Source organism: Erythrolamprus reginae, chromosome 1, assembly GCF_031021105.1.
Source record: "Erythrolamprus reginae isolate rEryReg1 chromosome 1, rEryReg1.hap1, whole genome shotgun sequence".
Lineage (NCBI taxonomy): Eukaryota > Metazoa > Chordata > Lepidosauria > Squamata > Dipsadidae > Erythrolamprus > Erythrolamprus reginae.
This window is the reverse complement of record NC_091950.1, coordinates 98,385,343-98,397,670: the sequence shown is the minus strand read 5'-3', so window position 1 is coordinate 98,397,670 and position 12,328 is coordinate 98,385,343. Positions and strand designations below refer to the sequence as shown.

At 44.1% G+C, this 12,328-nt stretch overlaps 1 protein-coding gene across 3 annotated transcripts in view; it reads left to right on the top strand.

Moving 5' to 3' along the window:
• The first annotated feature begins 11,049 nt into the window (after positions 1 to 11,049).
• The window catches only part of CD82 (CD82 molecule), an 86,415-nt gene continuing 85,136 nt past the window's right edge, over positions 11,050 to 12,328 (top strand). Inside the window, exon 1 of one of the 3 annotated variants that reach the window (XM_070760600.1) lies at positions 11,050 to 11,607. The gene's annotated coding sequence lies outside the window, so the exon portion shown is untranslated. The remainder of the gene's footprint in view (positions 11,608 to 12,328) is intronic. The other 2 variants (XM_070760611.1, XM_070760616.1) reach the window with 2 other exon arrangements.

Sequence of the window (12,328 nt, the reverse complement as noted above, 5' to 3'; positions counted from 1 at the left end):
TGGGTGGGTGTGCATGCATGGTGGGGAGGGAATGGATGTGGGCTTGTGTGCACATGCGAGTGCGTGTACACACACTCTTTTGTCACACAAACTAAAAAAGGTTTGCCATCAGTGCCCTATATCATCTTTGATGTTCTTTTATGCACACTTTCTAGGACAGTGATGGAGAACCTTTTTTCCCCTCAGGTACCAAAAGAGTGTGTGCACATGCTATCCTGCTTGCACAAGTGCCGACACCTATAATTCAATGCTTGGGGAGGGCGAAAACAGCTTTCCCCGCCACCCCAGAGATCCTCTGGAGGCCAAAAAAAGCCTGTTTCCCAACTTCTGGTGGGCCCAGTAGGCTCGTGTTTTGCCCTCCCCAGGCTCCAAAGGCTTCCCTGGAGCTGGGAGAGGGTAAAATTATCCTCCCCCATTCCCCTGGATGCTCTTTGGAAGCCGAAAATGCCATCCCAGCACCTCTGTGTGAGCCAAAAATCAGCTGGCTGGCACACATGCACGTTGGAGGTGAGCTAGGCAACAGTTCACGTGCCAGCAGATATGGCTCCGCGTGCCACCTAGGGCACCCGTGCCATAGGTTTGCCATCACTGTTCTTGGATCTCAATATCTTTTTTTTTGTATCATGTGACCCAAACTGTATGCAGTATTCCAAGTGTGACCTCATGTGTGCAGCATAAAGCAGCATTATCTTTATCTTATTGATGCAGCCCAGTATATTGGCTTTTTTTGACAGCTGCAGCACATTTCTGTTTCATGTTTAAGTGGTGATCCACTAGGACACTTAGATCTCTCTCACAGCTATTACTGTTTAGCCAGGTACCATCGATTCTGCACCTATGCATTTGGTTTTTCCAGCCTAAATGTAGAATCTTACTTTTCTCATCATTGTGCTGCATCTTATCGGATGGGGTCCAATGTTCAATCTATGATCTGAATCGTGAGTGTATTTTCCAAAGTGTTAGCAATTTTCCCCACCTTGGTATCAACTGCAAACGTGTTGAGACTCCCTTCTAGCTCCTCATCTAGATCATTTATGGAAATGTTGAAGAGTACTGAGCTTAAGGCAAAACCTTGAGATACCCCAGTAGAGGTTTCAGTGAGCTACCCTCCATGTAGAGGTAATTGAGAAGTATGTACTAAGTGTGGTTGATCAGCCAATTGTGAATCCATCTGGTGGCGATGCTGTCTATTCCCCTATCTTACCACAAAACAAGTTATGGTATACTTTGTCAGATGCCTTACTGAAATCTAAGTAAACTTTGTTCACAGTATTTCTCTGATTTTAGATACTTTATCAAAGAAGACAATAAGGTTTGTCTGGCATAATCTGATTTTAACAAACCAATACTGGATTCTAATAATAACCTTGCTTGTTTTTAGGAGCTTCGTTTATATCAGCTCAGAGAAAAAATTATTAGGAATACTGGACTAGCCTCAGCTTCTTACTGCTAGAGAAGTTCTACAGGATCCAGAGAAAAAGTGGTAAAGACTTTAGCAAAAATTTGGAATGAGATGAAGATGAATGAGATAAACTTCTGCCTTATGGAGGCAGAAATTAATGAAGTCTATAAATCAAAAAATGATTTGCAAAATTAAGAAATGTACCAAGGGATATTATTGTGCCCTTTGCCAGAAAGAACACCAGGGATCAGGTTTTGCAGCAACATTTTGCTATTAGACTAAAAATTAATGATACAAATGTAATTGTACTTAAACAAATCTTGACCAGAACACTTGGCAGACAAAAATAGTACATTTTTAACTGAAATAGCATTTTGATGATAAATTGGAAGGAGTGATCTTCACTTTAAACAACAGAGATTCAAACTAAACTCAGTCCAAAAAGCAAAATAATTTCTCTTGAGCCTTCCTTCCACAGCACTATTGGTTCTAAGAACCAGTCCGAACTGGGAGAACCAACCACTGTTTCTAACTGTTAGGAAATTTTTCCTTAGTTCTAGGTTGGTTCTTCCTTGATTAGTTTCCACCGATTGTTTCTTGTTCAACCCTCAGGTACTTTGGAGAGTAGTTTGACTCCCTCTTCTTTGTAGAAACCTCTGAGATACTGGAACACTGCCATCATGTTTCTTCTTTTCATTAACAGTAGACATTATTATTATTATTATTATTATTATTATTATTATTATTATTCAGAAGAAAAGGATTTAGGGCTAGTGATTTCTGACAGTCTCAAAATGGGTGAACAGTGCAGTCAGGCAGTAGGGAAAGCAAGTAAGATGCTTGGCTGCACAGCTAGAGGTATAACAAGCAGGAAGAGGGAGATTGTGATCCCCTTATATAGAATGCTAGTGAGACCACATTTGGAATACTGTGTTCAGTTCTGGAGACCTCACCTACAAAAAGATATTGACAAAATTGAACGGGTCCAAAGACAGGCTACAAGAATGGTGGGAGGTCTTAAGCATAAAACGTATCAGGAAAGACTTAATGAACTCAATCTGTATAGTCTGGAGGACAGAAGGAAAAGAGGGGACATGATCGAAACATTTAAATATGTTAAAGGGTTAAATAAGGTCCAGGAGGGAAGTGTTTTTAATAGGAAAGTGAACACAAGAACAAGGGGACACAATCTGAAGTTAGTTAGGGGAAAGATCAAAAGCAACATGAGAAAATATTATTTTACTGAAAGAGTAGTAGATACTTCCAGCAGACGTGGTAGATAAATCCACAGTAACTGAATTATACATGCCTGGGATAAACATATATCCATCCTAAGATAAAACACAGGAAATAGTATAAGGGCAGACTAGATGGACCATGAGGTCTTTTTCTGCCGTCAGACGTCTATGTTTCTATTATTATTATTATTATTATTATTATTATTATTATTATTATTATTATTATTATTATTATTTATTAGATTTGTATGCCGTCCCTCTCCACAGACATACCCAGTTCCTGCAACCATTTTTCATAAGTTTTAGCCTCCAGATCCCTAATCATCTTTGTTGCTCTTCTCTGCACTCTTTCTAGAGTCTCAACCTCCTTTTTTACATCGTGGAGATAAAACTGAGTGCAGTATTCCAAGTGTGGCCTTACCAAGGCATTATAAAGTGGTATTAACATTTCACGTGATCTTAATTCTATCACTTTGTTAATGCAGACTAGAATTGTATTTACTTTTTTGGCAGCTGCTGCACACTACTGGCTCATATTTAAATGGTGGATAACCAGGGCTCAAAAGTTCTTTTCACAGTTACTAAATATTGAGCAAAGTACTACATATATTGTATGAGTGCATTTTGTTTTTCTTGCCTAAATGTAGAACCTTAATTTTTTCACCACTGAATTTCATTTTGTTAGAGAGAGCTCATTGATCTTGTCTGTCAAGATCCTTCTGCCTATCTTCTGGAGTGTTGACTATTTTAATGCCTAATTTTTAAAATGTTGAATATAAATAGAGCAAATGTTCCTCAAAAAGAAGAAAATTATTCCAATATTTTTAAAACATTGAAACAAAATATAGTTTGTTTGCAATAAATGCACATTAGGGGGGAAAAAGAAATGGAATATATGATCTGCAAATATTTCACTGAAGAATTTATTTCAGCTGAATCAAAAAAGAGAAATGGAGTTGTTTTGTATATAAAACCCAATTAGAACCAGAATTAATACTATATGATTCTGGCAGATTTGTAATGGATAAAACTACTCTACATGGGATCAAGATTTTGATAATGGGAATTTATGCTTTAAACAAGGATAAAGAAACATTTTATAAATGCCTTATGGATAAAACAAGGGACTTATCAGATGAAAATTGGGATTTAATGGGAGACTGAAAAGGAGTTATTTGTCCACCAAACAGAATTTCTAAGAGAGAGAGATCAAAATAACAGCAGGTAAATTTCCACCCACCATTATTTAATATAATGGACAATTTTAGAACTTTTAGATATATGGAGATTAAAAAATGGCAGTGCAAAAAAATATACTGTACTTATTTTTCTAAAAGACATAGGCCTTTCCCAAGAATGTATATTGCATATCCAAGAGTTTAGGTACAAGTCTTCTTAAAGTGGAGATACTGCCAAAGGTCTTTTCAGACCCCAATCCAGTGACTTTAGCATTTAAAAGAAAAATTAGTTCCTTCAGATGAAAATTAAATGATACATTGTTATAGAAAATAAAAGTAATAAAATATTGCTCAAGGTTGACTCAGCCTTCCATCCTTCCAAGGTCGGTAAAATAAGGACCCAGATTTTTGGGGACCCAGATTGTTGGGGGCAATATGCTTACTCTCTGTAAACCACTTAGAGAGGGCTGTAAAGCACTGTGAAATGGTATATAAGTCTAAATACCAAGTTTAATGCTATGCTATGCTATGCTATAGCTAAGTATGAGGTGCTTGGCTTTCTCTGACCTTGGCTGCTTTCTTGCAGTCTGTTTCATTATCTGAGTAGGTAACATATTCAGTGTAGTAGATATCAAGATGCCCATTAGGTGGCAGCAAAGATTTAGAGCAAGGTACAGTGGTATCTCTACTTAAGAAGGCCTCTACTTAATAACTTTTCTAGATAAGAACCGGATGTTCAAGATCGTTTTGCCTCTTCTTAAGAACCATTTTCTACTTAAGAACCCAAGCCATTCCCTCTTTAATCCTGGCCAACTCGGGCTTTTCTGTGCTGCCAGAGGAGCCTTTCGGTGGCGCTTAAGGAGGCTTTGGTAGTCTAGAGCGAACAAAGCATTTTCCTTTCTCTGGGTGCTTTGAGAGGGAATAAACCTCTGCCACGCCCAGAGAAAAGAAAGGCTCCCTTCGCTCTGGGCAGCCCAGAGTGAGCGGAGCGTTTTCCTTTCTGTGGGTGCTGCTTCAGGGTCCCTCTTTTCTTTTTAAGCCTTAAAGTTTTGGATTTTTTTGATTCACCTCACTTCACCTTCTTCCTTTAGCAGCGACTCTCCTCCTCCTCTTCTTCCTCCTCCTCCTCCCACCCAAATTCCAAACTTTTATTTCTTTCCTAATAGGTTTGCACGCATTATTTGCTTTTACATTGATTCCTATGGGAAAAATTGCTTCTACTTAAGAACGTTTCCACTTAAGAACCTGATCACGGAACGAATTAAGTTCTTAAGTAGAGGTACCACTGTATTTGATATTACCTGCTGGTGCTCTTGATTTTCGCAGCCCATTTAGCGTTAGCAAAATGTTTGGGGACAATTTTTCATCAACCACATAAAGATGAAATTGAAACATATTTTTTTTCTTTTCAGTTTTCAGAAAAGTAGAAATTTATCATGCAGTCTGTTCTGATTTAAAGACAACATTGCCTGTTGAGTACCTACTGGTTGTGCAGCTGTTGAAAGCACTGGAAGACTGCCAGATGACAGCTGGCAATTCTAGCTTAAACATGCATTTAATGGAAGCACAACCAGCCAGGCATTTGCTTGTTTGAGTAACAACTGAACAGCTTGCTTTGTCTCCAAAAGGTGGAATCATCCTTTAAGTCAAACACAAGGTCACGTGCTGATGCATCCACGCCTGATTCAGTAAAGGGGGGGAAAGTCCCAATATATAACATGATGATGCTGTGACTCCCGAGTTTGACAGCCCTACTTTAAGTGATGATCTGGAGTGGAAGCCTTGTAGAGAAATAAAGGAAGAGACCTGTGTTAGTATATTGTAAACAAGATTCAGAAACAGTCTAGTACCATCTCTTCAGGAAATCATTTTGTTTCATTAAAAGGCACTTCTGATTTATTTTCCTTAAAAGGCATCAGCTTAAAAAAAGGCATCTTTATTAAATGAGCTGCAGTTCACAAAAGCAAAGGCCTTTTAAACAAATTTTACTCTGAAAATACCCAATTCCTCCTAAATTTTGTAAGACAAGATGGTTGCCAGCAAGCTGATTAGAATCTGACAATAATCCTCATCCCCTTGAAGTAAACTGAAAATAGAAAAACCTCAACTATCAGTTTTTGTATCTCTATTGGGTCTCTTGAATTTTCACTTTAGTTGCAAAGTTAAGTCCTCCAAGCTGGAGGTGATAAATTGACAATTACTACTTTTGTCCTGTTGCTAGGAGCTAGGAGGCAGATTTGTCACCAGAAGATCATGTGAAGTTGCTAGCCGCTGGATGAATCACAACTACTGGACTGACAAACAAAGATTAAGTGCTCTGAATATTGGTCTGATTTTTAAAAATATTTTTAATACATAAAAGGACCTATTTCAACAAACACTTATATGGAGACTTACAATACTTGAATTTGTTTTTCAAATTTCAAATTTTCAAGTGTTTTTCAAACATTTGTGAACAATGACAACACACTCAACTCTCCTGTACATTTTTGGGTACATACCAGTGATGACAAACCTTTTTTCTCTTGGCTGCTGAAAGTGCATGCAAACACACTATTGCACTTGCATGAGTGCCCACACCCATAATTCAATGCCTGGAGAGGGCAAAAATTGCCTCTCCTGCCTCCTGGAGGCCCTCTGGAGGCCAGAAACAGCCCATTTCCAAACTTCTGGTGGGCCTGGTACTTTTCACTTTTCACCTTCCAGAGGCTTCCTTGGAGCCTGGGGAGGGCAAAAATTAACTTTCACATTCCCAGCCCCTGAGACCTCCTGGAAGCCAAAAATGTCCTTCCAGAGCCTCTGTGCAAGCCAAAAATCACTTGGCTGGTGGGCAAATGCATGCTGGAGCTGAGCTAGGGCAACAGCTTACGTGCCGGCAGATATGGCTCTGTGTGCCGCCTGTGGCACCTGTGCCATAGGTTCACCATCACTGGTATATACCATTATGTAAGGAAATAAAGCCATTCAGATGAAGCCATTTAATAAGTAATACACAATAATAGTTTTGAGAAAGATGGTTCCTTTTATATTACTTCTATGAATATTTGAGTTTATTGGAAGTTAACACTGTACTTCCCACCAAGGCTTGGCGGCCAGAGGTTTCTAAGGGCTGCAAAAATGGATTGAAGATGGATGTAGTTCCAAGTCAGTAAACATTGTATATTGTACAGTAACTGAATACTGAAAACCAGTTCATCAAAAATTTTAAAATACATTCCACCCTGAAAAGGTTTTTTTAAAAAATATACCGCTCAAAAAAATAAAGGGAACACTCAAATAACACATCCTAGATCTGAATGAATGAAATATTCTCATTGAATACTTTGTTCTGTACAAAGTTGAATGTGCACAATCGGATGTGAAATTGATTGTCAATCAGTGTTGCTTCCTAAGTGGACAGTTTGATTTCACAGAAGTTTGATTTACTTGGAGTTATATTGTATTGTTTTAAGCGTTCCCTTTATTTTTTGAGCAGTGTATAATAATTTAGGAAAGTTCAGGTTCACCTATTTGGGGAAAGGCATGCCAGTCAAAGAGAATCCCCCAAAATTATGTAGCAGTGACCAATCTTCTCTTCTGGGTTTTCTCTCCTTATTTGGACCAAGGAAAGATCCCCAAACTGAAGTTTACAGGGAGAATTAATACTTGGAATTCTCTCAAAGTGCCCCACCCACTGCTTGCAGGTGCGAAACCAACAGGCTGGGAGGAAAATAAGACAAGCAACAAGTGGTTGTTTCAGCACTTGACCAGCTGTTGGGCACCTTTAGCAACCAAATACCCACTTGACCCAGAATAGCTTATTTATTTCTTTGCCACACATGGCAGCTGCTCCATATTTGTGACCCAAACCGATATTCATGAATATTATGAACAGGCTGAAAGAAAACAAAGCTGCAGCTGCCATGACCTCCAGCTGGCTGGAGAACATACCCTGCTCATGCATTTTAAAATCCTCTGTTGTGCTTGACAGTTTCTGCTCTATAACTACTGGATTATGAAGTGGCCATGAAGGTTTTATTCACCACCCTCCCAGCCCCTGAAAAACAACAACAATCAACCAAGGTTACTTTCAGCAAATGTTTGGCATTCCAGAAAGTTAGATATTCCCATCCCCTGTTGAAACATGCAACTCTTCCCACCCAACCCCCACACATGCAGGCAATGTGTTCCACAATGGGGCAAACCAGGACTACGATTCCCAGAATTCTCCTCTGGCATGGCCACTGACAACAGGTTGTATACATCAAGAAGGCTGCTGCATGTTCCTGTTGGGTCAATTCCAGAGTCTTTTTTTTCTCCTTCGCCAATTCTTCCAGGCATTCTGTGCCCCTCCATCCACTACATGCTGGATAACCTGCAGGCGGTGGTGCAGTGGTTAGAGTGCAATACTGCAGGCTACTTCTGCTGATCACCGGCTGCCAGCAGTTTGGCAGATCAAATCCCAGTAGGCTCAAGGTTGACTCTGCCTTCCATTCTTCCAAGGTCAGTAAAATGGGGACCCAGATTGTGGGAGCAATATACTTACTCTCTGTACACCGCTTAGAGAGGGTTGTAAAGCACTGTAAAGCGGTATACATGTCTAAATGCTATTGCTAACTCACCACGCAAAGGGCATTTTTAAACTGTTTGCCTGGAGGGAACATTCAGAATATTAACCAAAAGGTGCATATATAAAACGCAATTGCGATCCAAGTCACACAGCCTGGCATCCTCGTCCCTTACGATTATCAGCTAAAAAACATGTGACATATACAGATAGAATTGTTGGCTATCAGTAAAATTAACTGCCTTGGAAATGGCCCTGGGTTGGGCCGAGAGGCAAATAAGGAGCTGTGATGTTCCTTCAATACACCAGGGTGATTCGACACAAAAATATGTAACCCTTCCCTGGTGCAGAGCTGAAGGGATTGGATATGGTAGCCTAGAGGATAATTCTCTGCCTTACAAGGCAAAGGTTGCAGGTTCAAGTCCCAGTGGGTATGGCTAGCTGATGAGGCCAAATTAAGGCTGAAATAGATCTATCCTAGTCTCCCTTAATTTTCAAATTCAGCAAAACAACAAAAACAACATATATATACATATATAGAGAGAGATCGATATCTATCTATCTATCTATCTATCTATCTATCTATCTATCTATCTATCTATCTATCTATCTATCTAGCTATCTAGCTATCTAGCTCAGCGTTTCCCAACCGGTGTGCTGCGGCACACTGGTGTGCCGCGAGACATCGCCAGGTGTGCCGCGTGGGCGGGGTGCTGCGGTGCCTCTGAACTCTCCGCTCCTGCCCGATGCCGCGGTTTCTGGCGCTCTCCTGCTGGGCCCCAAAGAAGGAAGGCAGGAAGGAGAGCTCCATTCTTCGCGCAGGCAGTCGCGGGGAGATGGCGGGGGGGGCGGCTAAAGCGGCCCCGGGCACCGTTCCCTGTAGGCTTTTCCAGGGGCGCGCAGGAGAGCGCCAGAAACCGCGGCATCAGGCAGGAGCGGAGAGTTCAGAGGCACCGCAGCGCCCCGCCCAGGCGACAGGGAAGCTTCAGCTGGGCCGCGGCATTGAGCAGGAACCGGGAGGTCGGAGGCACCGGCACGGCAGCGCCCGCCCAGCTGAAGCTTCCCTGTCGTCATTGGCAAGTGTCCTTTGGGGCCCGGCGGGAGGGCACTGGCGGTAGGAGCGGGGGGGGGGGCGCGGCTGCAGCGGCGCAGGCAGTCGCGGGGAGATGGCAGGGGGGCGGCTAAAGCGGCCCCGGGCACCGTTCCCTGTAGGTGGCCCTGTAGGCTTTTCCAGGGGCGCGCAGGGAGCCGCGGCCACCCGCCCGCCTACCGGATTTCCCTCCGCGCGGTTGGGGAGGTGGATTCGCCGCCCCCACCAGCCCGATCTCCCTCCGTGGGGGGGTGGGGGGCGACGAACCAATGACCGGGGGCTGTCCGTCCGTGTTGGGTGGTGCAGGGCAGGCACAGGCAGCCCCAGGGGAGAACAAGGGAGGGAGAGAAAGGAAAGAGAGAGTAAGGGAGGGAGAGAAAATTGAATGAAGGAGGGAGAGAAAGAAAGAGTAAGAAGTAGAAAGGATAGAGATAAAGGAAGAGAAAGAGGGGGAGAAAGGAAAGAGGGAGGAAGGTGGGAGAGAAAATTGAATGAAGGAGGGAGAGAAAGAAAGAGTAAGAAGTAGAAAGGATAGAGAAAAAGGAAGAGAAAGGGAGGGGGAAAAGGGAAAGAGGGAGGAAGGGGGAGAGAAAGAAGATATGAAGGAGGGAGAAAAAGAAAGAGAGATAGGAAGGAAAGAGGGAGAGAAAGGAATGAGAGAGAAAGGGAGGGAGAGAAAGGGAATGAAAGAGGGAGAAGGGGTGAGAGATAGAAAGGATAGACAGAAAGGGAGAGAAAGGAAAGAGAGAAAGGGAGGGAGAGGAAGGAAAGAGATGAGAGAAGAAGGAGGAGACAGAAAGAGAGGAAGGAGGAGACAGAAAGAGAGGAAGGAAGAGAGAAAGAAAGAGGGATGGAGAGAGAAAGGAAGGAAGAGAGAGAAAGAGGGAGGGAGAGAGAAATAGAGCGAAAGGGAGGAAGAGAGATTTTTTTTGTCCAAACTTTTTTTAGCGCCCCCCCCTCCCATGTTCCCCAGGATTTTGAAAATATGAAAAATGTGCCGCGGCTCCAAAAAGGTTGGGAAACACTGATCTAGCTAGCTATCTAATTGGAAGGGAAAGGAGGACGCCAGGCTGTGTAACTTGGATCGCAATTGCGTTTTAGTTCCCTCCGAATGACGCCTTGACCTGTTTAATTAGAAATCCTGGAATCTTATGCATAAAGATTTCTGTTCCGTTTCTGAAACTATGAAACCAATGCCCAGATCTCAGCGCGTTCGGCCGCCGTCTAAAAACCGCAGCAGAGTACACCTGCAGAGATGCTGCCACGTGATCGAGAAATGTGTGTGTAATTCTAGGCGCCGGGATTCCCCGCCCCTTTCCCTGCACCCTGTAGTAACTCCTGGTTTTTCGAAAACGCGATTGTGTGTGTGTGCATGTTTGTCCCTGTTGTTTCGCTAAGCCACTAACCCAGATTCACGGATGGGTGAATCTGGATCACATAAGCCTGGAAAAATCCACGAGAGCAAGAATGTCATCTAGCCCAGTGTTTCCCAAGCTTGGCCACTTGAAGCTATTTGGACTTCAACTCCCAGAATTCCCCAGCCAGCATTCTCTGGCTGGGGAATTCTGGGAGTTGAAGTCCAAATAGCTTCAAGTGGCCAAGCTTGGGAAACCCTGAAATCACGGTTTATTTTGCACGCGCTGGAGGTGCGACCACGAGGCCCGCGGGGGGGGGGGGGGGAGCGTTGGAGCAAATAGGCTTATCCCGAAATATCCACGCGAGCCGGGGTGTGTGTCAAAAAACACAGAAGCGGAAACGTAGCCGCGAGCAAATCCTGGAACAATCCGTTGGGTTCAAAGGAAGAAGGCAAAAAGAACGGAGGTCCCGCCGGTATTGGCAGCTCTGCAGCATTTTCAAGCCGTCGTGGAAAAAAATAAGGCGTGTCCTTCAACCCCAACCCACCCCCCGCCTCCAGGTTACGAGCGGAGTTGCCGGGCTGCCTTCGCTTTCGGGCAAGCGAGGGTTAAAACGCGAAAGGCGTCTCTGGGCTGCCCCAGAGGTTGGCCCTTGCCGCCGCCTCCTCCTCCTTCTCCCGAGCGGACTGAAAGCAGCTGGGGTCGAGAACCGGAGCCGAAGCCGCCTCAAACTAGCGTTGTTTCCTGAGCCCGCGAGGTTTAGTAGCCAGGGCGCTTCCATTTGGGCTTCCGTCTCAGGTAACGCCGGGCGTCGTCGCTGCCCCCTTGAATGGAGGGCGACCCTGGGCTGCGGGATTGCGGGACTTCATGCATTTGGCGGGTGAAGCGCGCGGAGGGGGGGGAGCGAGAACGGAGTGGGACCGTTAAGTGAGGGGCTTTCCTGCTCTTGGCGGGCGCCGACGCTGCTTCCTTTGGGGGCTGTGGGAGGGGGGCGGGTGGACTGAGGGAGACTCTCCCCTTCACGTTCCTCTGCCTTCCGTCGCTTTTGCCTTTTTACGCACGTCTTCCCTCTGTTAACCCCCCCCTTTTGACTAGAACTCGTGTCAGAGCAATCTCACATGACATTGGGTTTTCTCCCCCCCCCCCGCCCCCTGAGCAGAGCCTCCCCCCCTTTTTATTGCTGCGCGCTGAAGGCATTCAAAGATTGCGTGTAAGGGCAATGATTTATGTTCCGAAGGGTCTGGGAATGAGAGAGAGAGAGAGAGGAGGGGCAGAAGGGCCACGTCTCCACTTTGGAGAGCCAGCTTGACAACTAATTAAAAAAAATAAATCCTGAGGCCTCTTCTCGGGTCTCTCTCGGTCCTTTTGCCTATTCCCGAGCTCGATTGTTTCTTATTTATTGGGGAGGGCAATGGACTTGTTCTTCAGGGAAGGAGGCAGGAGAAAGAGAAAAATGCCCCCCTCCACCCGGGAATAGTTTTCAGGCTGTGTCGTTTTGGTCCTGTTTCTGCTTCTCTGG